Source organism: Bos mutus, chromosome 15, assembly GCF_027580195.1.
Source record: "Bos mutus isolate GX-2022 chromosome 15, NWIPB_WYAK_1.1, whole genome shotgun sequence".
Lineage (NCBI taxonomy): Eukaryota > Metazoa > Chordata > Mammalia > Artiodactyla > Bovidae > Bos > Bos mutus.
This window is the reverse complement of record NC_091631.1, coordinates 16,466,673-16,493,624: the sequence shown is the minus strand read 5'-3', so window position 1 is coordinate 16,493,624 and position 26,952 is coordinate 16,466,673. Positions and strand designations below refer to the sequence as shown.

The following is a 26,952-nucleotide window of genomic DNA, read 5'->3' as shown; positions in this document are numbered from 1 at the left end:
GATTGAATTCCTTTAGGATGGACTGGTTGGATCTCCTTGCAGTCCAAGGGACTCTCAAGAGTCTTCTCCAATACCACAGTTTAAAAGCATCAATTCCTCAGCACTCAGCCTTTTTATGATTCAGCTCTCACGTCCATTCATGACTACTAGAAAAACCATAGCTTTGACTAGACAGACCTTTGTTGGCAAAGTAACATCTCTGCTTTTTAATACGCTGTCTAGGTTTGTCATTGCTTTTCTCCCGAGAAGCAAGCGTCTTTTAATTTCATGGCTACAGTCACCATCTGCAGTGATTTTTCCATCAAGTAGGCTGAAATAGGAGATTGTTTTCTACTCTCTTTTGGAATTACATATGATCTTCCCTTTCATAATTGTTGTCACCCCTCACTTGGCTATACCTCTGTGTTCTTAGGAAAGGGAAAGGGGAGGTCTAAAACTTTCATCCTAGGATACAATACCCCTGCAACATTGCCTGTGCTCAGGGAATAGAATCTACACCCTGCCACTTAAAATAAGGATGTAACTCCATGCCATTCCTACCAGTAGCTTGCCAGGTGGCCTGGGCTGGGTCTTAAACTGAGTATTATTTGTAAAAGAAAGGGGCCAGCATTTTGTCATTTTGCAGAGCTTAGGAGAGCAAAGCTGATAGTTTTGCAAAGCTGAGGGCTTCAGGTGTAATTTTTCCTGAAAAACTACAAATCTTTTGTGTCTCCTGAGGGCTTCCTTTAAATTAGCATTAGGTGAAAAATAAGATGGGGCAAAAGATACCTTCATATCCATATTTTGCAGATTCTAGCCTGGCAGAGATTTCTCTAGCAGAACCTCTCAAGAAATTTTACATCAAGACCATGACAACTAGAATCAATTCATAGCCTCCATTCACTCAATATACCAGTACACAGCAGGGGAGTAGGAGAAAGAAATCACTAATTTCTCTAGAAAGCAAAATGTACTTAAGAATAACATTCATCCTTATGTCATAGAAATGTCTTTTTATAAACCACTTGTGTTGAATTTTTCCAAGAATATCTCACTGTTCATGCATGCATGATGGCATGATGGCATGTTAAATACTTTGATTTTTTGCAGCACACCCTCAACTCTGATTTTTGTGTATTTTTTAATGGACCAATAATAATGAGGAAAGCATGATATATATATTACTCAGCTGGAAGCACTTATTGGAACATATTAAAAGGCTACTATTAAAAGGGCTAGTGGGTTAAAAGGGAAATGGACTCAGGAGCCTCTGATTTAAAGGGGTAGGAGGTGTAGGGGGGCAGAGCTGTGATGATTTGGTTGTTTGGGTAATTTAGATGCACAAAGCTAAAGGTTTATGAGGTGACTAGAGCTTCACACTCATTTTTTTCTAAAAAGAAACATTAACTTAATTTCTAGCACTTAAAACTCTTCTTTTGGAGAAAGTATAATTTTCCATTAAAAGTGTGTGGTCCACACATTTAAAATTAAATGAGATATTGTAAAGTGTTAATACTTTAAAAGCCAAGAACTACCATTGGCCTTCTAGTTAAAGAAAGGAGAGAAAACATACTCACCTTCCTTCCCTCATGCAAGGCTCTAAAAAGACAATGAAGAGATAGTGCAAAAAGATTTAAACCCATGGGGCCAAAGAGGATGGAGGAAGAGTCAATAACAGCAAAAATTTGAAGCTGGAAAGTAATGGTTCATTGATAACAGCAAATTTGGAAAAGCTGGATCCCAAGCCAGCAGGGGGGAATTGAGAAGCAACCAGATTTGTGCAGCAGAACTCTCAAAGTCATAAGATTTGGCAGCATTAGCTGTTTCTGGACATCATGGATAAAGTGAAGTGAAGTCGCTCAGTTGTGTCTGACTCTTTGTGACCCGACCCCACAGACTGTAGCCTACAAGGCTCCTTTGTCCATGGAATTTTCCAGGCAAGAGTACTGGAGTCGGTTGCCGTTTCCTTCTCCAGAGGATCTTCCCAAGCCAGGGATCGTACCCAGGTCTCCTGCATTGCAGGCAGACGCTTTACCATCTAAGCCACCAGGCAAGCCCTGGTGGAGAAGGCAGGGCTCAAATTAGGGAGATGGCTAAATGATTAAGTAGTTGAATGACTGTTCTTTCTCCAACTTTTTACACAGTTGACATTAAAAGTATCATTCTGTAAAGTGGAAGTGTATGTAAGGAATGTCAGCCTTCCTAGACATTTTCCTCCAACTTGGCTCCCAGAATGCTGGTGGACAAGCATATACAATATGCTCCAGGCAAAACTCAGTCTTCCTGGGGAATTTGATAAACTTCAGAGCAAACCAAAAGGTAGCAACAGGATAGCTTCTCAAGGCTATATATAGCCCAGCAAAGCAATCTACAATGAAGATCTCAAACCCTTCCAGGCACATGGGGCTCTTAGCTTGCTGTGGCTCCCTCCTACCCATAAGACAATTCATGGAGAAGGAAACTTTAAAAATATATATCAGTAATGGTCTCAGTAAGAAAATAAGAGATAATTCTATCTATGAAAGAAGAAGTATGGTAAAAAAGGAACAGTTAGTGAACCCCTAAAAAAGAAACTTTTTAAAATTCAAATTGAAAGCACAAATTAAAAAAAAAACAACTCAACAGCAAGTTTGGAAAATAAAATTGAAGAAATATCCCAGATAACAGTGTGAGGACAAAGCAATGGAAACAGAGGAGAAAAGAAAAGTAGAGAAAATTCTAGAACATCTAACTTACAAATAATAGGAATTACACAAAGAGAAACAGAGGATATGAAGAAGGAATCATTTAAGAAGTAGGTCAAGAAAATTCCTCAGAATTAAAGAGTATGAATACCTAGACTAAAAGGATTGAGTGCTTAGCACGAAGGATGAAAACAGATACATGATAAGACATTTCATTTAAAAAATTTATAATAGTCAAGGCAAAGAGATTGTCTTATAAGTTTCTAAGGAGGAAAGTGTATATCATAAAGAGGATTGAGAGTAAGAATAGATTTAGACTTCTCAACAGCCACCTTGAGTGAGGACTATGAAACAAGTGCCATAAAAATTCTAAGAGAAATGTTTTCGAGCTAGAATTTGAATGTAGCCAAACCACAAATTAACTGTAAGGGCAGAGTGAAAACATTTCATATCTGCATTATCTCCAAACCTAGTCATCCATTCCCAGGCTACTCCTGAAGGATATACTCCATTAAAGCAAGGGAGTTACTAAGAAAGGGGAAAATATGAGATTCAGAAAGCAAAGTAAAAGGAATTCCTGAAGAGATAATAAAGGGAGACCCTGAGCTGACGCTGTACAGCATGTCTCAGGAGCAATCAATCCAAACTAGAATACTGATTAATAAAGGAAGCAATAAATGCCTTGGCTTTGTTGACCTCTAATTAAAAAGGTTATTTTTCAGTTATAGCAGCTAACTACTGAGGCATTTTAAAACCACTCCAAAGCAGAGCAATTTAAAATAACAAACATTGGTTATTTCTCATGAGTCCACCCATTGACCAGGTGCTTCTGGGATCTGGCCAGGGCTCAGCTGAGCATGACTGGACTGCTCATGGTTGTACTTAGCAAACAGGTCAGCTAGAAGTTGGCTGATCTACTATGGCTTCATCTAGGATGCGGGGGACCATTGGAGGCTCTTTGTGTGTGTTCCTCATACACCTCCAAGGTCTGGCAGGGTTCCAGGTGAGGGCAGTTGCCCACAACACTTCTTGAGGCCAAGAACTTCTCCTCTACCCTAACACTATTATACTATTCACCAAAGCAAGGCACAAGACGAGCCCAGATTTGGACACTGGGAAGCAGATTCTACCTCTTCATGGGAATTGCTGCAAAGTCCTATCACAAAAAACATAGCTTTGAGGAGATCAATGACCAGGGCCATCAGTACAATCAACCTATGACAAATGTGTTGAAAGATTCTTGTGCTCAAGGGCACCTCTCCTGTTTATGCATAAGATACACACCCCCTTTTGACTGTGTTGGCAATAGCATTCTTTTAAAAAGCCATAAACAACTTCATAATTGCTATTCACTGGAAAAGGAAGGAGCCGGATCCTATGTAAAATACAGTTTGGGAGATAGGACAGTAGGAAGAACATGAGCTCTAGAATTAGACAAATCTGAGTTTTAATATTGACTCTACCACTCTACCACTGCTCAACCCTGCTCACACAGCTTAAATGCTTTTAGTCTTAGCTTTCTCATCTGTAAAAAAAATAGACCACAAAACCTTCACAGGCTTGCTGTGAGGGTTGAAGGAGAAAATCGGTACATGGCTGTGGCTGGCATATATCAGGTCCTTAAAAATATTAATTCTTATCTGAATATTAATTCATCTCCTACAGACACACTCTAGGTACTTAATCTCTTTCTTCCTCGCTCCCTCCAGTTTTCCAAACTCTAACCGGGTTTTTGGTTTTTTTTAAATTTTTAATTGGATGATGATTACAATATTGTGATGGTTTCTGCCATACATCAACATGAATCAGCCAGTTTTTAAATGTGAGTGACTATTAACTGAGGGTATCTGGACCCAGAATATTTCAGAATCCAAGGCTCTCCTTTAAAGCAAGACTGAAGAGCAGTCCAGGAAGCAGGGTAGCTGCTGTCCTTTGAAGAAATCTCACTATTCAAGCTGTGGTTGCAAATTAACCAGAGCTGGAGCCCCACCCACGGCTTTGATCCTGACCTCCAGGAAGTAGTCTCACCCACCCCCACCTGAACGGAGATCTTTCTTCCCCTCAGAGCACCTTTCCACCGTGTCCACATGTCCCTGAAGCAGGTCTTACTCTGCCATTTTCTTCATTTGCCTGTGGGCCTCTCTTTCATGAGACAAGTGAGTCTCTTGAGGGCAGGATTTGGTTTTGTATCTCCAACACACAACAGAAACCCAGCCTCATAACAGCCTCAAAAGTCACCATCTGCTGTTCACTTATGGATACCTGGGTTTGCACATCTGTTAGTCTTCCCTGGGTTTCCCCGCTGGTTCTGTGGTAAAGAAACCACCTGCAGTGGGGCTTCCCAGGTGGCGCAGTGGTAGACAATCCGCCTGCGATGCAGGAGATGTGGGCTAGATCCCTGGGTTGGGAAGATCCCCTGGAGAAGGAAATGGCAACCCACTCCAGTATTATTGCCTGGGAAACCCCATGGACAGAGGAGCCTACAGGAGCGTGGGAACTACAGTCCATGGGTTTGCAAAGAGTCAGGCACAACTTAGGGACTGACCATACACTCATGAGTCTTCCCTACTACCCATGAAGGGGAATTCTTACCCCATTTGAACAAGTGAGGTACTGGCAGGCACTGAGAAGTTAATGATGTCCCCCAGCTACACAAGTAGGAAGTGGTGGGGCCTGAAATGGAGCCCAACTCCATCCAAAGACTCTGACTTAACCTACTTTATTGCCTGTTGGCAGACTTTCGGTAAACTGAACTTGGCAAAGTTAAGAGATGGTCTCCAAGTATCACAAACCAGGTCAGCATGCCCTCTCTGTGCCTGTTGGGGCCAAAGGAGGGGTTTGGAAACCACAGGAAGGGTTTGGGGATGACTAAGTGAAGATGCATTTACCATTTTGGCCATAGTGGTAATAGAATTAATTTAGGACACCATAAACAACCTCATGGAAGCTGTCTTTATTGAAAAGTGAAGGAGTCAGACACATGTAAAGGTGATTTTTCCCATGACGCCTGGGGGAAAGGGCCAGGCGAGCGGGCAGTCTGGCTGAGCCATCCTTCTTGCCCAGTTACTACGCATCAGCCTCCAGCCTCATCTCATGCCTGTGTTGACATCTGGTCTTCATCACCAGTAGTTTGCCCATCACGGCTCCCCATCACCCGCCTCCTCAATCCCGCCCCCTCAGGTTTCCAGACTGATTGCTTCATCATGTGATGACTACTGTTTTCCAGGAGTCTGGTCCAAACCACTTCCTTCTTCCTAAGTCCTCGAAGAGGAGTGACAAAAATCTCAAGAAAGGCAGCTGAAGTTTAGTTAGAAAATGACGGTCTTTAAAATGAAACAGGGAATTTCCTGGTGGTAACTTCCCAGGTGGCACTCGTGGTAAAGAACCCACCTGTCAGTGCAGGTTGACGTAAGAGAAGTGGGTTCAATCCCTGGGTGGGGAAGATCCCCTAGAGGAGGGCATGCCAACCCACTCCAGTATTCTTGCCTGGAGAATCCCACAGACAGAGAAACCTGGTGGGCTACAGTCCATAGGGCCGCATAGAGTCGGACACGACTGAAGCGACTCAGCATGCACACCAGTGGTTAGAATTCCATGATTTCTCTGCAGAGGATGTGAGTTCCATTCTCTGGTTGGGAAACTAAGATCCTGCAAGCTGTACAGTGCAGCCAAAAAGTCAAATAAAATAAAACTGAGTTCAAATCCACCCCCTGCCACTTACTCCCTTTATGACCTTCACAAGTCATTGAATGGCTCTGTGCCTCATTGCCTCATCTGTAACTTGGGAATAGTAATTACCACCAGAAAGACTGCTGGGGGATTAAATAAGATAATGCATGTAAAATGCATGGGATATTGTAGTTGAACACGCATTTCCTGTCTCTTTCTTGACATCTTCCAAGTTTTTATTGTGTGAATCCACAGTAGGGACCCAGATAAAATGTGAACCAGGATGCAGGGGAAGTCAGAGGTATTCCAGAATTTTTCAGCCCCTCCCAAACCCTTCTAGGAATTGGGGTCCTAAGAACCTCCCACCCTGAGATGCCCAAATAGAGAAGAAAAGAGGTTCCCCTCCTGTTTTCTAGGGAAGGGTGGAATTATCAAAGCATAGTATTGACAAATCTTACTACACAGAGGCCCTGCCAGAGCCAAGCTTCAGGGTGGCTCTTTCCTGGGGAGAGAGAGGAGACAGGTTGAAATTCCAGGGACCGAGCTCCAGAGATCACAGGCCCTCACCGTGGGAAGTCTTCCACGCAGAAGTGGGGAGACAGGTTTTAATCTGTAAAGGCTTAAGGGCAATTCCAACACAGGCAAGGTTACTGGAGTTCAGGAAGAGCTGCGCTTTTAATTTTCTACTCCTCCCAAGTTTCTTTAAATCTCATTAAGAAATGAAGAAAGAAATGTCAGGAAAAGCAGTCAGAAGGATAAAAATAGAATTAGAAGAAGACAAAGAAGAGTGAGACTTGAACAATTGTTCTGGAAAAAAAAAAAGGTAGTACCTATTTATTAAGGACGGTTGGCATTTAGCAATCATAGAAAAAAGAATAGGTGTGTGTGTGTGTGTGTGTGTGCTCAGTCGTGTCCAAGTCTTTGTGACCCTGTGGACTCTAGCCCACCAGGTTCCTCTGTCCATGGGATTTCCCAGGCAAAAATACTGGAATGGGTTGCCATTTCCTGCTCCAGGGGAATCTTCCTGACGCACGTATTGAACTCAAGTCTCCTGCTTTGGCAGGCAGATTCTTCACGGTCTGAGTTACCTGGGAAGCCCAAGAATAGGTGTAATTGGCCTCAAAAAGTCTCAAGAAGGACAGCATCGCTCCCCCTCATTCTCAGTGAAGTTTGCCGGCTGCACTCCCAGGACAGATTGAATAGGCCACACTTGGCTGCTCTTGTCTTGCGCCCCCAAAGCCACATTCCCTGGGCTCTGGGGTCTGGCACCTTCAGAAGGTCTGGACAGGTTACAGAGTTGTTGGTAATCTGGGACTCTGTCTTAGGACAGCACCAGGCTGAGACTTCTCTCAGCAGACAGACTTTCTGACCCCGTGTTTTACACCTATTTTCTCTTTGGCAGAATTTAGAGATTCATGGAAAAGCTAAGAAAAATCCTGGGTGTTCATCTGGCAAACCAAGGATGAGATCAACGTGAATTCTCCCACCTAGTTTCAGTCTTCTCAGAAACTGAGTATTTTCCCTGTTAAGTCCAACCTCCTTGACGGCCTTTCCTGACCTGTTGATCATGCGCCCCCTAGTGGACACTTCTAAACATCCCTGTGATCCACGTGGAAATTGAATCCAGCCATCTGGTCATAGCAAACATTCTCTTCCAACACAAGAGAAGACTCTATACATGGACATCACCAGATGGTCAACACCGAAATCAGATTGATTATATTCTTTGCAGCCAAAGATGGAGAAGCTCTATACAGTTATCAAAAACAAGACTGGGAGCTGACTGTGGCTCAGATCATGAACTCTTTATTGCCAGATTCAGACTTAAATTGAAGAAAGTAGGGAAAATCACTAGACCATTCAGATATGACCTAAATCAAATCCCTTACAGTTATACAGTGGAAGTGAGAAATAGATTCAGGGATTAGATCTGATAAAGTGCCCAAAGAACCATGGATGGAGGTTCGTGACATTGTACAGGAGGCAGTGATCAAGACCATCCCCAAGAAAAAGAAATGCAAAATGACTAAATGGCTGTCTGACGAGGCCTTACAAATAGCTGAGAAAAGAAGAGAAGCGAAAAGCAAAGAAGAAGAGGAAAGATATACCCATTTGAATGCAGAGTGCCAAAGAATAGCAAGGAGAGATAAGAAAGCTTTCCTCAGCGATCTGCAAAGAAATAGAGGAAAACAACAGAATGGGAAAGACTAGAGATCTCTTCAAGAAAATTAGAGATACCAAGGGAACATTTCATGCAAAGATGGGCTCAATAAAGGACAGAAATGGTATGGACCTAACAGAAGCAGAAGATATTAAGAAGAGGTGGCAAGAATACACAGAAGAACTATACGAAAAAGATCTACATGACCCAGATAATCACGATAGTGTGATCACTCACCTAGAGCCAGACATCCTGAAATGCAAAGTCAAGTGGGCCTTAGGAAGCATCACTATGAACAAAGCTAGTGGAGGTGATGGAATTCCAGGTGAGCTATTTCAAATCCTAAAAGATGATGCTGTGAAAGTGCTTCACTCAATATGCCAGGAAATTTGGAAAACTCCGCAGTGGCCACAGGACTGGAAAAGGTCAGTTTTCATTCCAATCCCAAAGAAAGGCAATGCCAAAGAATGTTCAAACTACTGCACAATTGCGCTCATCTCACACGTTAGTAAAGTAATGCTCAAAATTCTCCAAGCCAGGCTTCAGCAATATGTGAACTTCCAGATGTTCAAGCTGGATTTAGAAAAGGCAGAGGAACCAGAGATCAAATTGCCAACATCTGCTGGATCATCGAAAAAGCAAGAGAGTTCCAGAAAAACATCTACTTCGGCTTTATTGACTATGCCAAAGCCTTTGACTGTGTGGATCACAACAAAGTGTGGAAAATTCTGAAAGAGATGGGAATTCCATACCACCGGACCTGCCTCCTGAGAAAATCTGTATACAGGTCAAGAAGCAACAGTTAGAACTGGACATGGAACAACAGACTGGTTCCAAATTGGAAAAGGAGTACATCAAGGCTGTATATTGTCACCCTGCTTATTTAACTTACATGCAAAGGACATCATGAGAAATGCTGGACTAGATGAAACACAAGCTGGAATCAAAATTGCCGAGAGAAATATCAATAACCTCAGATACACAGATGACATTATCCTTATGGCAGAAAGCAAAGAAGAACTAAAGAGCCTCTTGATGAAAGTGAAAGAGGAGAGTGAAGAAGTTGGCTTAAAATTCAAGATTCAGAAAACCAAGATCATGGCATCTGGTCCCATCACTTCATGGGAAATAGACATGGAAACAGTGTCAGACTTTCTTTTTCTGGGCTACAGAATCACTGCCGATGGTGACTGCAACCATGAAATTAAAAGACGCTTGCTCCTTGGAAGAAAGCTATGACAAACCTAAATAGCATATTTAAAAGCAGAGACATTACCAACAAAGGTCTGTCTAGTCAAGGCTATGGTTTTTCCTGTGGTCATGTATGGATGTGAGAGTTGGACTGTGAAGAAAGCTGAGTGCCAAAGAATTGATGCTTTTGAACTGTGGTGTTGGAGAAGACTTTTGAGAGTCCCTTGGACTGCAAGGAGATCCAACCAGTCCATTCTAAAGGAGATCAGCTCTGGGTGTTCTTTGGAAGGAATGATCCTGAAGCTGAAACTCCAATACTTTGGCCACCTGATGTGAAGAACTGATTCATTGGGAAAGACCCTGATGCTGAGAAAGATTGAATGTGGGAGGAGAAGGGGACAACAGAGGATGAGATGGCTGGATGGCATTACTGACTCAATGGACATGAGTTTGAGTGAGCTTCGGGAGTTGGTGATGGACAGGGATGCCTGACATGCTGTAGTCCATGAGGTCACAAAGTGTCAGACACGACTGAGCGACTGAACTGAACTGAACTGAACCTTTCAAAGAACCCGCCTTCCAATGCGGGAGACTTAAGAGAGGTGGATTCTCTCCCTGGGTTGGAAAGATCCCCTGGAAGAGGAAATGGCAACCCACTCTGGTATCTTTGCCAGGAAAATACCATGGACAGAGGAGCCTGGCAGGCTACCAGTCCATGGTGTTGCAAAGAGTCGGACACGACTGAAGTGACTTAGCACTAGCACCTGACTTCAGTCCTTGAATCTTCAAAGTAAAACCAGAAAGAAGAAGATGAAGGTGGGAGTCTGTGCACTAAGGCTGTGTGGAGTGGAAATGAAACTGGGTTGCCTGGGTGATGGGACCAAGGGTCAGAGTACAGTTGATGGTCCGCGTTTTCTTTTAAATCACTCCCTTGTGTTTTGAAAAGGATTCAAAGATGCTTAAAGGAGAAGGAAATATTAATTAATTGCCGTTTAGTCATAATACTGAATACCTCCTCCTATGTACTGGGCGTGTGCTGTGTGCTGGGCTTCACGTCTTTGTCTGAGGTACACAGAGAACTGTGGCAGAGGACCCGCTGCTGTGATGGGGGCTGTAGAGGAGGGTATCTGTCTACAGAGGCTGGCACTGACTGTTTATCATCTACCTGACACACTATTTAAAACATGTGGTGTGATGGGAGCAACTTAAGTATCCATCAACAGATAGCAGGATAAAGATGTGGGGTGTGTGTGTGTGTGTGCACACATGCACAAGCACGTGTGTGAATATTACTCAACCATAAAAATGAATGAAATCTTACCATTTGCAGCAACATGGAGGGTATTATGCTTAATGAAGTAAGTCAGGCAGAGAAAAATACTGTATACTTTCATTGATATGTGGACTCTCAAAAATAAAATAAATGATTGACTATAACCAACCAGAAACAGACTCACAGATACAGAGAACAAGCTAATGGTTATCAGTGGGAGGAAGGGTTGGAGGAGGGGCAAATAGGAGAAGGACTAAGAAGTACAAATTACTAGGTATAAAATAAGTAAGACATAAATATATAATGTACAGCCCAACTAATATTTTATAATAACTTTGAATGAAGCAAAGCCTATAAAAATATCAAATCACTTTGTTGTACACCTAAAACTAATTAACATTGTAAATCAACAATGTTTCAATTTGAAATTTTAATTGAATTGAAAAAATGTGTGTGCTTATCTGTTAAGTTATTTAACCTCTCTGGGGCTGTATAGGTCTTGGAATATAGCTTACAGTGTTATCAGAACTAAACAAATTAGCATCTTGAAGGTCTCAGAATAGTGTCTGGCACAGAGCACACATGTGTGCTAAAATAAGGAAACTGAAATAAGACTCACACAGCCATGTGAGATCTAGTACTTTATTATTCTCACTCTGCAGATGGGGAAACGAAGGCATGGGAGCACGGTTGCTCAATTAGTAAGTGGCAGAGCCAGGATGCCAACATGAGCAGCCTGGAGCCAGCGCCTACTTCCCTTCAGTTCAGTTCAGTTGCTCAGTTGTGTCTGACTCTTTGCGACCCCATGGACCACAGCATGCCAGGCCTCCCTGTCCATCACCAACTCCCGGAGCTCACTCAAACTCATGTCCATTGAGTCGGTGATGCCATCCAGCCATCTCATCCTCTGTTGCCCACTTCTCCTTGCACATTCAATCTTTCCCAGCATCAGGGTTCTTCCCAATGAGTCAGTTCTTCACATCAGGTGGCCAAAGTACTGGAGTTTCAGCTTTAGCATCAGTCCTTCCAATGAATATTCAGGACTGATTTCCTTTAAGATGGACTGGTTGGATCTTCTTGCAGTCCAAGGGACTCTCAGGAGTCTTCTCCAACACCACAGTTCAAAAGCATCAATTGTTTTGTGCTGAGCTTTCTTTACAGTTCATCTCTCACAATCATACATGACTACTAAAAAAACCATAGCTTTGACTATATGGACTTTTGTTGGTAAAGGTCTGATTTTTAATAATATGCTGTTTAGGTTGGTCATAGCTTTCTTCCAAGGAGCAAGCGTCTTTTAATTTCATGGCTGCAGTCACCATCTGCAGTGATTTTATAGCCCAGAAAAATAAAATCTGCCACTGTTTCCACTGTTTTCATGTCTATTTGCCATGAAGTGATGGGACCAGATGCCATGATCTTAATTTTCTGAATGTTGAATTTTAAGCCAACTTCTTCACTCTCCTCTTTCACTTTCATCAAGAGGCTCTTTAGTTCTTCTTTGCTTTCTATCATAAGGATAATGTCATCTGCGTATCTGAGGTTATTGATATTTCTCTCGGCAATCTTGATTCCAGCTTGTGTTTCATCTAGTCCAGCATTTCTCATGATGTACTCTGCATATAAGTTAAATACACAGGGTGACAATATACAGCCTTGATGTACTCCTTTTCCAATTTGGAACCAGTCTGTTGTTCCATGTCCAGTTCTAACTGTTGCTTCTTGACCTGTATACAGATTTTCTCAGGAGGTAGGTCCAGTGGTCTGGAATTCCCATCTCTATCAGAATTTTCCACAGTTTGTTGTGATCCACACAGTCAAAGGCTGTGGCATAGTCAATAAAGCCGAAGTAGATGTTTTTTCTGGAACTCTCTTGCTTTTTCGATGATTCAACAGATGTTGGCAATTTCCCTTAACTCAATATTTCCCTATTCCCTATTTCCCTCAACTCCTACATATACTGCCTGAACCATCTTTTTTTAAACTTTTAATTTTATATTGGAGTATAGCTGATGAACGATATTGTGATAGTTTCAGGTGGATAATAAAGGGACTCAGCCATACATATACTTGTATCCATTCTCCCCTAAACTCCCCTCCCATCCAGGCTGCCACAAAACATTGAGCAGAATTCCTCGTGTTATACAGTAGGACCTTATTGGTTATCTATTTTAAGTATAGCAGAGAGAACCTACGCATCTTTTCAGCAGGAATGATTCTCATTACATCTCTTAAAGATGCTGGCATCAGCATTGACCAGCTAGTAAATGAATTTCAGAATCATCTGGGACTCAAACAGTCTGTGCCTATTAGTTGGTTCTAAATACAGCACATATTACTTGTCAGTTTGGTGTTTGAGGAAAAAGTCAATCCCATACCAAATTGTGGCTCCTGATTTTGGTTTGGAATTATTCTTTTGACTAAATGAATTTGCTAAAAGAATCTAGACCTCTTCAAAGAAGGGACGGGCTCATTTGGTGTTTTGTCTTGTTTCTTAGAGTTAGCATTAAAAACCCCAAATTTGGAACAGCCTCAGTGGTCCAGTGGTTAAGAATCCACCTTCCAACGCAAGAGGTGAAGGTTTGGTCTCAAGTTGGGGAAGAAGATCCCACGTGCCATGGGAATGCAGCCTTCCAAAAAAAGTTTTTTAAAATACAAAATTAATGGTCTACTCCATTACTATGGAAAGGTAAATAGACAACAAAATATCTGTTTTCTGGAAAACTCTTTATTCCTAGAAGTCTTTCTTTTGCTGGAAATATTTTCTGTCCCCCAAAGTATCCTCCAGTTTATTAACAAATTATACAAATGAGTTAAATATCAAATAACATCAGTGGGACCAGATGAACTGACATTTCCTCATGCCTTCAGAATTTAGGGTAACATGATTTGGATAAGATATTCTCTACCATCCAATATGGCAGAAAGTGAAGAGGAACTAAAAAGCCTCTTGATGAAAGTGAAAGAGGAGAGTGAAAAAGTTGACTTAAAGCTCAACATTCAGAAAACAAAGATCATGGCATCTGGTCCCATCATTTCATGGGACATAGATGGGGAAACAGTGGAAACAGTGTCAGACTTTATTTTGGCAGGCTCCAAAATCACTGTAGATGGTAATTGCAGCCATGAAATTAAAAGACGCTTACTCCTTGGTAGGAAAGTTATGACCAACCTAGATAGCATATTCAAAAGCAGAGACATTACTTTGCCAACAAAGGTCCGTCTAGTCAAGGCTATGGTTTTTCCAGTGGTCATGTACGGATGTGAGAGTTGGACTGTGAAGAAGGCTGAGCGCCAAAGAATTGATGCTTTTGAACTGTGTGTTGGAGAAGACTCTTGAGAGTCCCTTGGACTACAAGGAGATCCAACCAGTCCATTCTAAAGGAGATCAGTCCTGGGTGTTCATTGAAAGGACTGATACTAAAGTTGAAACTCCAGTACTTTGGCCACCTCATGCGAAGTGTTGAGTCATTGGAAAAGACTCTGATGCTGGGAGGGATTGGGGGCAGGAGGAGAAGGGGACGACAGAGGATGAGATGGCTGGATGGCATCACTGACACAATGGACATGAGTCTCAGTGAACTCCGGGAGTTGGTGATGGACAGGGAGGCCTGGTGTGCTACGATTCATGGGGTCGCAAAGAGTCAGATTCAACTGAGTGACTGAACTGAACTGAACTATCCAGTAAGAGTAAGGTGCCTGAAAAATGACCTCAAAGGCCAGGTTGGTATGAATGCTCTAGAAGCATATTTAGTCCAGCTATTAATTCTTCTAGGGGGAGTGTCAAAATGAATGGAAGAAAATATGTGTTATTTAGGTCAGAACAGGACGTTTCTGAAAGAAATTAATCCTAGAGATGATGAAATATGCTTAATTGGTGGTGCTACTGGTAAAGAACACACTTACCAATGCAGGAAAGGCATGTTTGATTCCTAGATTGGGAAGATCCTCTGGAGAAGGAAATGGCAACCCATTCCAGTATTCTTGCTTGGAAAATACCATGGACGGAGGAGCCGTGGCGGGCTACGATCCACAGAGTTGCACAGAGTTGGACACGAATGAAGTGACTTCGAACAGCACAATCCAGGAGAAGCCCAGCCACCACCCAGGGTGGCAAACTTTCATCAGGCTTTTCCTCTAACACTTCAGTAACCAGCACCCAGGGCTCACCCCCAGGGGACCCGGAAGACGCAGACATGGAGCCTACCATTGTCTGTGGAGAAGCTATAACTTGAAGTAGGAGAAAAGTAAATGACATTTAACACAGCAGGCTGGGAAAGCTGAGGGAAGCCAAGAAAGCTGAAATCACAGAGATGTGATTATGTCTGTGGGAAGGGGTGACAAATGCAAGGAGGAAGGGAGGAGACACCAGAGATGGATGGCATTAATGGAGGAGATATGATGACGGATGGGAATTAAGCACATCTCACACTGCCCACTCCAGGAGGAAACACCACCCCCCGCCGCCCCCCCGAAACACACACACACACACCAGCTCGAAATGAAAATTAAATCAGTCCACAGTGTCTGGGCATCCTCCCCCTACTGTATTGCTGCAAATATGGAAGTTTTTTGAATCCAGTAGCTGGATTACAACCTTCACAATAAGCTTCCTGTTCCCTGCAGTGTCCTCTGCACTTGCAGGAATGCCCGGCACACAGTAGGTACTCAGTCATGCATGTTGATCAAATGCACCGGAGAAGCATAGCAAGAGACACATCTTACGTGGCAAAAAATGGAGAGACCTAATTCACTGGCTGCTATTGGAGGTTTTTTCCAGGGTATTTGAATGGGGATATGGAGTCTGGTTATTTTCAATCCAAGTCATAACTTAGAATTAAGCTGTGAATATATTCCCCAGGCCAGCTGCCGAAGAGTTAGCAGAATGCCACCCAGCTGTCAAAGTGGACCTAACTAGTGAGTGCACTGACGGTGTATAGAAGAGTTTCTTTTATACAGTGATGCATATAAACAAGGGACGTGGGCATGGGCGGGGGGGCGGCCAAGTCCTAGCCAGGCACTTCCAGTTGGGAGGGGACATGACACACACTATTGTTCCCATTTGAGAACGGAGAGTCCAACTCAGACTTTCTGTTAAAGTCAGCAGATTGAATGTAGTCATTTAAGTGTTTTTCTTAATGCTTACACAAGGACTTCCCTGGTCGTCCTGTGGTTAAGAATCCATCTGACTATGAAGCAACATGGGTTTGATCCCTGGTCTGGGACAATCTCATATGCCTTTGAGCAGTTAAGCCCTTGCACCACAACTCCTGAGCCCAGGTCTGTAACTACTGAAGCCAGCGTGCCCTAGAGCCTGTGCTCTGGAACAAAACAAGCCTGCAGTGAGAAGCCCTGGCACTGAAACTGGAGCATAGCGACTATAAAAAGCCCTAACAGAGCAACAAAGACCAAGCACAGCCAAAAAAAAAAAAAACTTACTCAAATGATAGCAAATGCATCCAAAGTTTAGACCAATCCACACAAAAAGACTGAAAGAAGACACTTAAGCAGAAAAAGAGATTTCGACAGATTTTGGAAGACTCAAAGTAAATGGTAAGGGATTCCTGATTCGGGCTGTGTAGGAAGCTCTAACCTGAGGTGTGTGCAGAGCAAGTGTCTCTGGGAAGAGGTCCAGCAGAACCCAGGAGAGCCCTAGGTCTTGAGGCATCACGTGGACAGAGTGTGGGTGAGAAATGCAAAAGTGTGACTTAAACTTGCGCTAGGCAAGCTTGGCTAAAAGGACACACCTGTCTTGGGCTTTGAATCTTGAGTAAATGACACACAGACAAGAGAGACGCAAAGAGAGAATGATGGCTGTAGGAATGTGGCAGCCATGGCCAGCGGCAGAGCTGGTGGTGGAAGTTATGGTGGCAGCATTCTCCCAGCCTCCAACTACCCAAGACAAGAATAGAAAAAGGGGTATCCTTTCCTCCTAATGGACATTATGTGTGAGTGTGCTCAGTTATGTCTGACTCTGTGACCCCTTGGACTGAAACCCTCCAGGCTCCTCTGTCCATGGAGTTTTCCAGGTAAGAATATTGGAGCAGATTGCCATTTCCTCCTCCAGGGGATCTTCCTGACCCAGGGATTGAACCCATGTGTCTTGCGTCTCCTGCCTTGGCAGGCAGATTCTTTACCACTGTGCCACCTGGGAAGCCCAGTGGACATTATGCCTGAGAGCACCTTATTTAACATATTTGGGCCTCAGTTTCTTCATCTGTTAAATGGGGTTAGTGACGGCACCTATGCCATGGAGTTGTTGTGAGGATATAGATAAAGATATCCATTCCATAGATCAGTGTCTACCACCTAATACAGGTTCAATACATGTTAAACAAGAAACTGCCCATGTGCCCCACTAGGCAGCAGGAACATTCCCCAAAGCAAGAATCCAGCTGGAGAAAGGACAGACTTTCCTTCTGACTTCCATCATTCAGAGGACAGTGAGATGCCCATTCCACTGGGGCAGAGATAAAGGTATAACAATAGTATTGTTAATTAACAATATTTTTAATTAGTCAATTCATAATTTTTGTTTCCAATGACATAGCTGGTTTTAAAAAAAAATCTCATTCCTAATTTGAAATTGGTGCATTTAAAATATAATTTTTTGTGATTGTGAAACTCTGGCCTCAGTCTTCAAAAAACAACTTATTTTAATGCAGCCAAGACTGCCTTTATCTCTGCTGTCTCTCCTCCATTGTGCCTTTGGAAGCCTTTTTTGGCTTCCACAGGGAACAACTGAGTTCCCTTTCCTTCAGGACAGTTAGACATACATCATCCTCAGATCGTTACCGAATCATAAATGATTTTTTTTCCAAATGAGGCTGCCTCAGAGAGGAAACATTTAAGCTGAAACCCAGAGCAGGAAATAAATTTGCCTAATATATCAGGCAGCCGTTAGCAGTACAAACAACTGCAAATTCTCCGTGGCCTCAGATAACCAAACTGAATTGCCCACTGTATGCTGTGTGCCCATTCCAGGTCCCAGACAGACTCTGCCATCAGAGCCACCGAGAGACCCTGACAAATGGCACAGTGACTAAGTCAAATACTTTTATTACCTCCCCAGAGGGAAGGAGAAACTCTAGAAATGTGAAAACATGTAGAGCTGGAAGAAGTTAGCACTTTTCAACCCCACACAAAATGGAGAGATGCTTTGTGCCCTAAAGGTCAGCTCAGCCTCAGAAACAAAGTCAATTCAAGTACATGGTCATCATGTCGATTGTGAAAACCTCTGCAGAAACTAATGTGGCATCCAGCATAGTCTTTCTATGAACAAAAGGTAGAGAATGTTTGTTCTATGAACAAAAGCAGAAATTGTTTCTGAGTATCCTCTTCATGTGCATCAAAAAAGTATAATAGAAAAAGAAGGGCTTACTAGGAGGTGGAATTAAGGGTCATTGGTGGGGTGTGGGGAATGGACTGGCTTCCAGGGAGCTAGATCAAAACCTAATCAAGAAATTTCTTGGGGGGCCTCTAATGTCTTCCCATCAGGATTTCTGAAATTCTGTGGCTCTAGGTCTTCTGTTTGTCTCCTGTCCAGATGGGAATAATTTAAGGTGACTATAGGGCTTCCCAGGGGCTTCCCTCATGGCTTAGAGGGTAAAGCGTCTGCCTGCAATGCGGGAGACCTGGGTTCAATCCCTGAGTCGGGAAGATCCCCTAGAGAAGGAAGTGGCAACCTACTCCAGTACTCTTGCCTGGAAAATCCCATGGACAAAGGAGCCTGGGAGGCTGCAGTAGTCCATGGGGTCACAAAGAGTCGGACACGACTGAGTGACTTCATTATATGGCTTCCCTGCTTATTTAGACAGTAAAGAATCTGCCTGCAATGCAGAAGACCCAGGTTCGATCCCTGGGTCAGGAAGATCCCCTGGAGAAGGGAATGGAGACCCACTCCAGTATTCTTGCCTGAAGAATTCCGTGGACAGAGGAGCCCGATGGGCTACAGTCTATGGAGTCACAGAGAGTCAGATGTTAGTTGTTAGAGCAACTAACACTTTGACTTTCACTTTTCAAAGTGACTAAATTGATCCTATTTCACTATGGGACTATGTTGGTAGGAGGGGTATGGAAGAGAGATTCGGAGCTGCAGAAAACTTGGATTTTTGTTTGTTTGTTTATTGGTTTTCAGGCCAACAGGAGCCACATCTGAACCATATGCAGAAATGTCCACACATCACCCCAAGATCCTGGGCTTTGAGCGTGGTGCCACAATTGGGTGAGACTTTGATATGGTCTCCATTGGCCGAGTGGTAAACAGATTTTGCCTTTGGAAAACAAAGTGCATCCGATATCAGATGACAAGAGAAGTGGGCCGTAATAATTTGTTAGTGCTGGTCAACAAATGTTTCTCCATCTCCCGCATCCTGAGAATGCAGTGAGGCTGCATGCCTTCTCCCTCGGGGCTGGGTGGGACCCTGTGATCCTTCTGGCTAATAAGTTGGAAGCCGAAGTGACATTTCACTGTTCATGTTGAGGACCTTCCTGGAGCTCTTTCCTCTCTGTTATGAGATAGTAGCTGGTTGATCACTGAGGGATTGAGAGTAACTGCAGTGAACAGAGTGATCTCTGTAACCCTAACTGTGGTTGAGCCAGTAACTTATCATGCTGAGGCCACCAAGACCTGGGTGCTCTTTGTCACTGCTGTGCAACTCAGACTGCTACAATGAAAGACGGCAGATATAAGACAAACATAAATCACAACCTCTTCACTTGCAGTCATTGATAATCAAACAGGATTCTTCCCTAGTGAGCACAGATGGCAGCTGGGAATCCCCCTCACTCTCAGTTGATCAGAGTTGACACTCTGGATGACATTCATTGGCCTATTGACTTAGCAAACGTTTTAAGGAAGAGAAAATGTTCTAACAACCTGGGCCAGCTAAGGACAGGTGTACGTTAGGACTACAGGTATCTTTTGAGATCTTCTCTTTACCAAACATGGGTTTCATGGTTCCTTGGAGCAGTTAAATAAATGATGCGGACGTTATGTGATGATAAGCATGACCAATCCTCTTTGAATGAATGCCCTAAAGTCTCATGCATAACTGGACTTCCAAATGAGACATTGAGGATTATTGCATTCAGCCCAGAGGTTTAAATGCCATTAAAACAATCAATAATGTGGCAACGTACTCTGCTGGGTTATTTGGGGAAATGGAGCCAGTATAGTGGGAGATATTGAAACCAGAAAGACCTCCAGGCCAGCTTTTTAATTTTTAATTAATTTTGGCTGTGCTGGGTCTTTGTTGCTGCATGGGCTTTTCTCTAGTTGTGGCAAGCGGGGGCTACTCTCTAGCTGCGGTTCCCAGACTTCTCACTGCAGAGGCTTTTCTTGTTGTAGAGCATGGGCTCCAGGGCTGGCAGGCTTCAGTATTAATAGTTGAGGCTCCTGGGCTCTAGAGCACAGGCTTAGTAGCTGTGGTGATTGGGCTTAGTTGCCCCACGGCACGTGGGATTTCCCGGATCAGGGATTGAACCCGTCTCTCCTGCATTAGCAGGTGATTCTTCATCACTGAGCCATCAGGGAAGCCCCAAGCCAGCTTCTTCTTAGGTCTATAAGTTTCTCAATCTCTGTTTATGTTACCTGTGAAACAGGGAGGGTGATAGCACCTGCCTCACAGAATTGTTACGAGAAGACAAACACCCAAGGTCTACAAGAGGCTGCCACGTGTGGAAGGGAAACTGTAGCAGATGCCATCGGTATTCTGCCCAGATGCCCTTCTCAGGTTCGTCCACCCATCTCGTAACTGCTGTGTTGACAGCTAACAGCTCACGGCTGCTTCTTCTCTAGTGGATGGCTTTCTGCAGATGAGAGCTGCCTACCCTGCAGGTTCTGCCCACACCTCCCCTACGGGGCCCACAGTCACTGACTGACTGATACAGGTGCCAAAAACAAGCTTCCTCTCCCCAAGTGGGGACAACACAAAGTTAGACTCTCCCTGAAGCTATCTTCTTGCTCGGTCTCCCCTTCCCTCCTCCACTACTCTCCTAGTCTCAGGGTTTCCCGAGAAGTGCGCCTTCAGACACACCCTGTGAACTTGAATCCTGTCTCAGGTTCTGCTTCTAGGGGTACCACCTATGATAATAGCTACCATTAATCATAACTATCAGGCTCCTCACTGATTCCCTGGTGGCTCAGATGGTAAAGCGTCTGCCTACAATGCGGGAGACCCAGGTTCGATCCCTGGGCTGGGAAGATCCCCTGGAGAAGGAAATGGCAACCCACTCCAGTATTCTTGCCTGGAAAATCTCATGGATGGAGGAGCCTGGCAGGCTACAGTCCACAGGGTCGCAAAAAGTCAGATGTGACTGAGCGACTTCACTTTCATCAGAGTGTGGCCATGCCATGAAGCAGCTGCAGACTGAAGAGGGGCGCCATTTTGAGGTGATTCTAACACAGGAATGGATGAGCTCCCCAAACCAAAAGGTTCCACAAAGTTCCTCCCAAGTTCTGTTCTTGACACTGTTAGGGGAGAAAGCGAACATCATTCTTGCAAGAAGACAAGGCAATGGAGAAAAGGATGATGGGAAGAGAAACTGCCTGGAATAGACTCAGCCAAGGGGCTCTGAGGGACCTGCTGGGTTGGCCACATTCCACAGCAACAGCTTTTCTCATGACATTTGTCTCTACTACTACACACAACGCTGCAAGCTTGGGACTCCCCGAGGGCCTTCTATGTGAGGAAAAGGATTGCTTCATTTCTGGATGTCATGTTCTCCTTCCTGTTGGAAGAGCAAGCTCAGGCTTCCATCCCAGTGAGAGGCCACTTGGGTAGGGCTGAGATTCAATTCCCGTCCCTGAAGAAATCCAGGGCCTTCCCTCATTGTCAAGAATCAGAGCTTTGGTGAGTAGCAGAAGAAAGTGTAGAGGGGCACCAGGAACAAGAGACTGAAAGGCTCGTGATGTTCATAAAGCTCCTCTAGGAGTAGAGATTATCCCGGGCTGGGTCAGGAGAGGTCACGGTCCAGCAATAAAGCCCAGATTTTTGGAAGACCAGCTGAACTCTGTCTTATAGGCTAGTGTCAGTGTGGTATGGCTGAAAAAGAGGCCAAACTGGGAAAGAGAAAGCCAGACTTCTTCCAGCTTAGTCACTAAGAAGCTGTGACTGATAGTGCTAAGGATGGTAACAGTGATGTTGATGATAACTATCATTGACTGAACCCTTAATATGTGCCAAGTACTGTGTTAACTGCTTTATGTAGCATAGGCATGATTAGCCCCATTTCACACATGAGGAAAGTGAGGCTACATAAACTCTCCAGTAGCCCATAGTTAGAAAAGTTACAGAGTCAGGATTTAACCTTGGTTTGCCACTGTATTACCTCTAATTCATTTTAATTATGGTACTGATTTCCTCATCTGCAAAAGAAAATGAAAGTGTTAGTTGCTCAGTCATGTCTGACTCTTTGTGACCCTATGGACTGTAGCCCACCAGGTTCCTCTGTCTGTGGAATTCTCCAGGCAAGAATACTGGAGTGAGTAGCCATTCCCTTCTCCAGGGTATCTTCCCGATGCAGGGATAGAACGCAGGTCTCCCTCATTGCAGGCAGATTCTTTACCATCTGAGACCCCAGGGAACCCCCCATCTGCAAAAAGACATGGCTAAACTTCAAATATTTGCCCCTGAGGTCCTTTCTAACCTTACAGTTTGAAATGATTTCTGTCCTCCTTACTAAGAGGTGAGGAAAGTTTGAGATCAGGAGAGTAAGCAACTGGAAAAGAGAAGCTGGGTTCCAGTCGAACTTTTCACTCAGATGAAGGCAGTTTGGAAATTCCTTGGCCCCTCCTTCTGTGAGCAATACATTACCCAGGCCTGGAAAGCATCTGAGAAGTGACAGAAGCCGTTGGAGAATTCCAGGAGAGTCAGCTCATGCAACAAAAGGAGTGTACCGTAGATGACAGCAGTTCTATATTTGTCTTTTTTCCTTCACTAGTGGCCTCTAGATTTTTCCAGACAGTATTTGGAAGGCTGAAATCTGATCACCCTAAATCACAGACAAAAATAGATGTTGGGGTTTTGCGTATTCATTCTGACCCAATCAAGAGTGACAGGGGAAATGCAATAATGTTTTATTTGTCTGCTTATGGAATTCAGAAGAATTTAAAGTCACTGCTTTTATTTTTAAAATTTTATCCGTTTATTTATTTTGGCTGCACTGGGCCTTCGTTGCTGTGCACGGGCTTCCTCTGGTTGTGGCGTGAGTGCTTCTCTTTGCAGTGGCCTCTCTTGCTGTGGAGCATGGGCTTTAGGGCGCATGCCCTTCAGTAGTTGTGCTGCAGGGGCTGAGTCACCCCCCGGCGTGTGGAATCTTCCGGGACCAGGGACTGACCCTGTGTCCCCTGCACTTAACCACTGGGCCACCAGGGAAGTCCTAAAATCACTGCTTTTAAATGTTTGAGGGTAAGAACAGTATTTCTATTGGATGGCTTTTGTTCTCTTTAGACTATTCTTGAACAGGCCGTGGAGGTCAACTAACACTCCTGAAAGTCAGCCTCTGTGGCTCAGTTTTTCTTACCATGACATGGGAATTAAAGATGGCCTCTCACTGCCTCAGTAAGAAGATGAATGAACGGAAGTTTAAAAATTACCAGGAAGGAAAGTATTATTTGCTGGGGACTCCACAGTCTTTTATTCTGGCGGGCCCACATCAACTGTGTGGGCATCTCCACCCATGCCTTCCTGTCTGAGCTGAGCGGTGACGAGCAGGGAGAGCACCTCGTGAATGCTTCCTTGGAGGTGCCTAACCCTCCGTTACCTGTGGTTCTTTGAAGTACCGAGTCCTGGCTTCCTGTTTATGTCACCGCGCCTGTTAGGAGAGATGCCCAGAAGGTTCAGGGCCGTAGGTGGTAGCTGCAGAGCCCTTTATGGCTCCACAATCTTCCACTGTGGGGGTACAGAGTGCAGCTAATTGGGCTATTAGTGGTTCTTGGGGTAGGTAGAGATATTTCTTGTGACTTCCTCTAGCTTCTTCCTTCAAACCACTGTTTGCATCATAGCAAGCAACCTGCTGATGTTGGGTGGAGTTGCTGGGTGTAACACATTATTGCTTAAAGAAGAGGTCAAAGGCTGAGCGGGCCCTCTCTGGCTATGTCAGAGCTGTGCTCTCTGACCGTACGTATCATGTGAGCCTGAGGAAAGAAGGCTTCAGCTTTAAATTTAAATTCCTCTTTTAAAATGCTTGTTTTGGACTTCACCAGCTGTCCAGAGGTTAAGACTCCATGCTTCCACTTCAGGGAGCATAGGTTCAATCTCTGGTCAGGGAAGTTCCACATGCCGCGCAGTGTGGCCACACACACACACACACACACACATCATATAAAAGGGACTTCCCTGGTGGTCCAGCGGTCAAGACTCTGCCTTCCAGTGCAGGGAATGGAGGTCCCATCCCTGCTTGAGGAATTAAGATTCCACGTGTGGCCAAAAATTTAAAAATTAAAATACTCTGGTTTTGTCTGCCTCGGTGTTCCTGCCAGTGAGATGGACTCCATTAAATAGCCAGCAGTGTATGAATCACCAAGAGTTCCATCAGTGGTTCACAAATGAGTGCGTTCAAGGAGCCATGGACAAATAAATGGAGGATTTGAAGAGGAACTTTTCAGTCATGCGTGCACACATACACAGAGACACACAGACACACAGAGACACACACGAACACACATTGTTTTATTTATTATCTCTAGAAGCACATGTGTCAAAGCCTCCCTAGGTTGTACGCCCAGGAAACATACAGAAACATTCATATCAGCCTTATTTAACATCAGAAAACAACTGGAAATGAGGCAAATATACCCTGGCAGGAAAGTGAGTAGCCAAAATATGGCACATTTCACATACTACGTAATTATACAGAAGTGAAAACGAACCACAGCTACTTGTAACAGCATGAATAAACTGAGAAGCATGTTAAGAAGAAAAGAGACGTATTGGAAAAGACTACATGCAATGCAATACCGTTTTTATAAAGCTCAGAAATAAGCAGAGCTTGTGGAGTCATGCATATGTGTGAGATTTATAAAAAACTATTTTTAAAAGTAGAGGAATGATAAACAAAATTTCCAGTAGCAGTTTCCCCTGGGGAGTAAAGCAGCTGAATGGAATAAGGAAGGAGTACAAAGGTCAAGCAAAATGCTTGGTGATGTTTTAGTGCCTACACTGGCTTACCGAGTCATAGGATTCTATAGCATGCTGCATTGTAACTTATAGATTACACATGTCCTTTTGTATGTATGAGACATTATACTAGAATAATCAGATTAAAAAACAAAATTATCTGTAGTCATGATGACTTACCCAGCTGATAGAATTCAAATTTCAGAGTTCAGAAGTTTATAAAGTATCTACTTCAAACCCCTAATTTTACATATGGCAAAATGACTTCCAAATTGCTAAGGGACTTGACCACATTTGCACAACCCTTTAGTGACTGTGCGAAGGTCAGAACTCCTGCCTGCTGGTTCCTAACCTATAATCCTTCCTTCCATTCTCAGCCTCCAAAGAATTCTCATTATTTTTCTTCTTCTGCTTCTTCTTCTTTCAATAAGTGAAACCAGTATAGTAAGTGGCCTTACAACCACTGTGGGTGGATTAAACACCTCTGTTCCAGAAGAAAGGGCAAGCAATTAAAACATGGGGATTATAGCCCCTGAACAAGCAAAGTCATGTTTCTTAGGAAGGAGTGGTTGATAATGATCAAATGGCATCCATACTGAAGTGTTAAGCTAACTTAACTCTAATCGGTGGCTCTGTGCTACTTTAAAACAAAACGGCAGCCCAGAAATTTACTGATGAGCATATTTTCTGTAAATAAGATTTTAATAACATTTGAACATGGATGTGATGTACACTTGACTCCAAGAGAATAAAGAAAAGTGTCTTTTCAAAGGAAGTGTCCATTTTCATCAACAATTTAAATTGCTAGCATTGGTGAAAAGTGTGATGTGTCACATTTAGGTACTTATTTAAAAATCAAATATTTGCCTCCTTATCCTCCCCCAAAAGAATGAGAGACAACAATTCAACTAATCCAAAGTATCCTATTAAATCTGCGGGTTCTCTGAAGTGTGAAAAGAAAACATGTCTTGTTCTCGATGGGGGTCCATTCCTATATGTCTACCTTTCACTGGATGAGAATCTCATTCTGCTGAATGTGACCCTACTCTTGAAGACCATGCATTTTATTTCTACAATGTAACATTAAATGCTAGCCACTTACTTTCATAGTATTGGTTTTTCCAATACTAGAGAAAAACTTACTGTGTTGGATTTACTGAAAGACTACATGTTTGCATACTATTCTTTATGAATAATTTAAGGATATATTTTTTTAATGGCCTAATAGCCATTAGAGCTGTTCATCAGCTCTTTCCAGTTTTATTCCTGGACACCAGGTCAGGTTGCCCTTTCTTGTTTCCTTGAAGTTAGGTAGTGACATGTGACTTGTTCTGGCTATTGATAAATGAGCAGAAGTGAGGCATTATCAATAACCTCAGATATGCAGATGACACCACCCTTATGGCAGAAAGTGAAGAGGAACTAAAAAGCCTCTTGATGAAAGTGAAAGAGGAGAGTGAAAAGTTGGCTTAAAGCTCAACATTCAGAAAACAAAGATCATGGCATCTGGTCCCATCACTTCATGGGAAATAGATGCGGAAACAGTGGAAACAGTGTCAAACTTTATTTTTCTGGGCTCCAAAATCACTACAGATGGTGACTGCAGCCATGAAATTAAAAGACGCTTACTCCTTGGAAGAAAAATCATGACCAACCTAGATAACATATTAAAAAGCAGAGACATTACTTTGCCAACAAAGGTTCGTCTAGTCAAGGCTATGGTTTTTCCAGTGATCATGTATGGATGTGAGAGTTGGACTGTGAAGAAAGCTGAGCACCGAAGAATTGATGCTTTTGAACTGTGGTGTTGGAGGAGACTCTTGAGAGTCCCTTGGACTGCAAGGAGATCCAACCAGTCCATTCTAAAGGAGATCA

The 26,952-nt window shown here is 43.5% G+C and overlaps 1 non-coding gene across 1 annotated transcript; it reads left to right on the top strand.

Moving 5' to 3' along the window:
- The first annotated feature begins 21,089 nt into the window (after positions 1-21,089).
- Positions 21,090-21,161, top strand: TRNAC-ACA (transfer RNA cysteine (anticodon ACA)). The gene has a single exon. It is a non-coding gene; the product is annotated as a tRNA-Cys (tRNA).
- Positions 21,162-26,952: the final 5,791 nt, after the last annotated feature.